At 39.7% G+C, this 4,720-nt stretch overlaps 1 non-coding gene across 1 annotated transcript; it reads right to left on the reverse strand.

Moving 5' to 3' along the window:
- Window positions 1-462: 462 nt before the first annotated feature.
- Window positions 463-571, reverse strand: LOC112715732 (small nucleolar RNA R71). Its single transcript, XR_003159937.1, has one exon. It is a non-coding gene; the product is annotated as a small nucleolar RNA R71 (small nucleolar RNA).
- Between the last annotated feature and the right edge of the window lie 4,149 nt (window positions 572-4,720).

Genomic DNA, 4,720 nt, shown 5'->3' on the forward strand with positions numbered 1-4,720 from the left:
GAAACTTTTGAAAGGGAAGCTGCAAAGTTCACTATGGACCATAATCATGATGTGAATGCCAATATGGAAAATCTGAATGAGAATGAGAAGTCTAGAAGAGTGCTTGGCTCTTACACTACTCCCAATGCAGATTTTTATGGAAAAAGCATTGTGGTGCCCCCTATAGCTGCAAACAATTTTGAATTGAAGCCTCAGCTTGTCACTCTTGTGCAACAAAATTGCCAGTATCATGGACTTCCTCATGAATACCTAAATCAATTTATCTCTGATTTCCTATAGATTTGTGATATTGTGAAGACCAATAGAGTGAATCCTGAGGTGTACAAACTCATGCTCTTCCTATTTGTTGTGAGGGATAGAGCAATGTTGTGGTTAGATTCTCAACCCAAGGAGAGTCTAGATACTTGGGACTAGGTGGTCACTGGATTTTTGACTAGATTTTTCCCACCATAGAAGCTGACTAAGCTGAGGGTGGAGGTTCAGACTTTCAGACAGAAAGATGGTGAGACCCTTTATGAAGCTTGGGAGAGATTCAAGCTACTGACTAGGCAATACCCTCCGAACATGTTCTCTAAGTGGACTCAGCTGGATATCTTTTATGAGGGCTTAGGTGAAATATAAAAGATGTGTTTAGATAATTCTGCAGGTGGTTCATTGCACATGAAGAAGACACCAGAAGAGACTGCTGAACTTATTGAGTTGGTTGCTAACAACCAATATTTATACGCATCTAACAGGAACCCTGTGAACTCTGGGACTCCTCTGAAGAAAAGCGTTATGAAGGTGGAAGCTTTTGATTCTCTTCTTACTTAGAACAAAATTTTGTCTCAGCAAATAAATCTAATTACTCAATAATTGATTGGGATGTAGGTTTCAGCTGTCAACACTCAGAATGCACCTTAAGAAGCCTCTTATGACATGAATGGCAACTTTATGCAAGGTGAGAAATATGATTATGCTCAATCTTCTACTGAACAGGTCAATTACATGGGGAATGCTCCTAGAAACCCCAATAATAATCCATACTCTAAGACCTACAATCAGGGGTGGAGAAATCAGCCAAATTTTGGGTGGCAAGACTGGTGCATGAAATTGTGATACACAATGGCGCCAACAACTTGGTACGCACAATCGTAATCTCAACTCTTTTTTACAACTTCGCACAACTAACCAGCAAATGCACTAGGTCGTCCAAGTAATAAACCTTACGTGAGTAAGGTTCGATCCCACAGAGATTGTTGGCTTGAAGCAAGCTATGATCATCTTGTAAATCTCAGTCAGGCGAATTCAAATGGTTATGGAGTTTTAATAATTAAAATATAAATAAACATAAAATAAAGATAGAGATACTTATGTAATTCATTGTTGGGAATTTCAGATAAGCGTATGGAGATGCATTGTCCCTTCTGAATCTTTGCTTTCCTATTGCCTTTATCCAATACTTCATGCTCCTTTCTATGGCAAGCTGTATCTTGGGTGTCACCATTGTCAATGGCTACTTCCCGTCCTCCCAGTGAAAATGGTCCTCTACAATTTTTTTACGGCTAATCAACTGTCGAATTGCTCGTCTCGGATGAAAAATACCATGCACAGATATCGTATGGCTAATCAACTGTTGGTTCTTGATCGTGTAGGAATAGGATTTACTATCCTTTTGCGTCTGTCACCATGCCCTACAGTCATGAGTTTGAAGCTCGTCACAGTCATCCCTTCCCAAATTCTACTCGGAATACCACTGACAAGGTTTAGACTTTTCAGATCTCAAGAATGCTGCCAATGGATTCTAGCCTATACCACGAAGACTCTAATCTCAGATTCAGATGCCCCATTGTCAGAGGGGAGTCGATGTGAATCGTTGATTAGAAATCCAAGAGATATACATTCAAGCTTGTCTTTATGTAGAACGGAAGTGGTTGTCAATCACGCGTTCATAAGTGAGAATGGTGATGAGTGTCACATAATCATCACATTCATCATGTTCTTGTGTGTGAATGAATATCTTAGAACGGGAATAAGCATGAATTGAATAGAAGATAGTAGTAATTGCATTAATACTCGAGGAACAGCAGAGCTCCACACCTTAATCTATGGTGTGTAGAAACTCCACCGTTAAAAATACATAAGTGAAAATAGGGTAGGCATGGCCGAATGGCCAGCCCCCATAAAAGTCTAAGATAGCATAAAACTGATCAAAGATCCCTAATACAATAGTAAAAAGTTCTATTTATACTAAACTAGTTACTAGGGTTACAGAAATGAGTTAATGATGCAGAAATCCACTTCCGGGCCCACTTGGTGTGTGCTTGGACTGAGCATTGAAGCTTTCATGTGTAGAGGTCTTCCTTGGAGTTAAACGCCAGTTTGTAACTTATTTCTGGCGTTTAACTCTGCTTTGCAACTTGTTTCTGGCGTTTAACGCCAAAATAGGGCAGAAAGCTGGCGTTAAATGCCAGTTTGCGTCGTCTAAACTCGGGCAAAGTATGGACTATTATATATTGCTGGAAAGCCCTGGATGTCTACTTTACAACTTAATTGAGAGCGTGCCATTTGGACTTCTATAGCTCCAAAAATTCTATTTCGAGTGCAGAGAGGTCAGAATCCAACAGCATCAGTAGTCCTTTGTCAGCCGCTGAATCAGATTTTTGCTCAGGTCCCTCAATTTCAGCCAGAAAATACCTAAAATAACAGAAAAATACACAAACTCATAGTAAAGTCTAGAAATGTGAATTTTGCTTAGAAACTAGTAAAAAATATACTAAAAAGTACTAAATCCTACTAAAAACAATGCCAAAAAGCGTATAAATTATCCGCTCATCAGAGACCAACCTCAGAGATCCCAAAATTTTCTCAATAATTCTCAAGGTGATTTCCAACAGAATAATCATAATAACTCCCAATTTCAGTCTCATCAACAACAACTACCTCAGTAGGTAAATTCTCAACCCCAGTAGAACACTAATTTGGAATCACTACTGAACAGTTTTATGCAGGAAACTAGAACTTTCATTAGAAACTTGGAGGTGCAAATGGGCCAATTGAGCAAGCAAATACATGAGAGGTCTCAAAGTACATTTCCTGGTGATAAAGTGGTGAACCCAAGGGAAGGTTGCAAGGCTATTCAATTGAGAAGTGGTAAAGTAGCTGGTTCTGAGATCAAGGTCAATGAGGAGATAGTTGAAAAAGAAACTCCAGAGGAGAAGAAGGAAGAAGTGGAGCACGCCCCTCCAAAGCGTGCAGATAAGCCATTCCCTGACTCTCTTGACACTCATCCTACATTGCCAAAGGCTCCTGAGTACAAGCCTAAAATGCCATACCCTCAAAGGCTTCAGAAGGCTTCCAAGGACAAGCAATTTTCTAGATTTTTAGAAGTCTTCAACAAGCCGTAGATCAACATTCCTTTTGCAGAGGCTCTGGAGCAAATGCCTCTCTATGCTAAATTCATGAAAGAATTTTTGACTAACAAGAGGAACTAGAAGGAACAAGAGATAGTGGTGTTAACTAATGAATGCAGTACTATTATTCAACATAACCTTCCTGAGAAGATGCAAGATCCAAGGAGCTTTGTAATTCCTTGCACCATTGGAGATGTCACTATTCAGAGGGCTTTGTGTGATCTTGGAGCTGGCATCAATCTCATGCCATTTTCAGTGATGAAAAAGCTCCAAATTGAGGAGGTAAAATTCACTCGTATTTCTCTTCAATTTGCTGATCTTTCTATTAAATATCTTGTGGGCGTTGTTGAGGATTTACTTGTGAAAGTAGGGCCATTAATTTTTTTACTGATTTTGTTATACTGGATATGGAAGAGGATGCAAAGTCCTCTATTATTCTTAATAGACCTTTTTAGCTACAGGTAGAGCTTTGATCGATGTGCAAAAGGGTGAATTAACCCTGAGGGTCAATGAAGAACAGGTGGTCCTTAATGTATTTGAAGCCCTCAAGCACCCTAATGATTTTAAAGGGTGTATGAGAGTTGCTGTTGTTGAACCACTTGTTCAAGATGTACTGGAAGATGAGGTGCTTGATGATATTCTTGATCCTCTTTGTACTTATGAATTAGTTGAAATTGATGATTCACCATCCCAGAAGAAATTGGGGAGCACGCCTAAGACAGAGAAGGAAATCCCCAAGCTTGAACTGAAACTGCTGCCTCCTTCTCTGAAATTGTGTTCTTGGGTGAAAATGAGTCATATCCAGTGATTATTAGCTCTTCCTTGAAGACCGGAGAGGAAGAGGCGCTTATTACAGTACTCAGGAGCCATAAAACAGCTCTTGGGTGGACCATTGGTGATTTAAAGGGGATTAGTCCAACCACGTGTATGCATAAGATCCTTCTTGAACATGATGCTAAACCAGTTGTACAACCAAAAAGGAGATTCAATCAAACCATGAAAGAGGTAGTCCAAAAAGACGTAATAAAACTATGGAAAGCCGGTATTACATACCTTATTTCTGACAGCCTTGGGTGAGTCCTGTGCAGGTAGTTCCCGAGAAAGAAGGGATGACAGTGATCAAGAATGAAAAGAATGAGCTAATTCCTACAAGGACAGTCACAGGATGGAGAATGTGCATAGATTATAGGAGGCTCAACACTGCTACAAGGAAGGATCACTTCCCCCTACCTTTCATCGATCAGATGCTTGAGAGGTTAGCTGGTCATGTTTTTTATTGTTTTCTAGATGGATATTCTGGATATAACTAAATTGCAGTGGACCCTAAA

This window comes from Arachis hypogaea, chromosome 1, assembly GCF_003086295.3.
Source record: "Arachis hypogaea cultivar Tifrunner chromosome 1, arahy.Tifrunner.gnm2.J5K5, whole genome shotgun sequence".
NCBI lineage: Eukaryota > Viridiplantae > Streptophyta > Magnoliopsida > Fabales > Fabaceae > Arachis > Arachis hypogaea.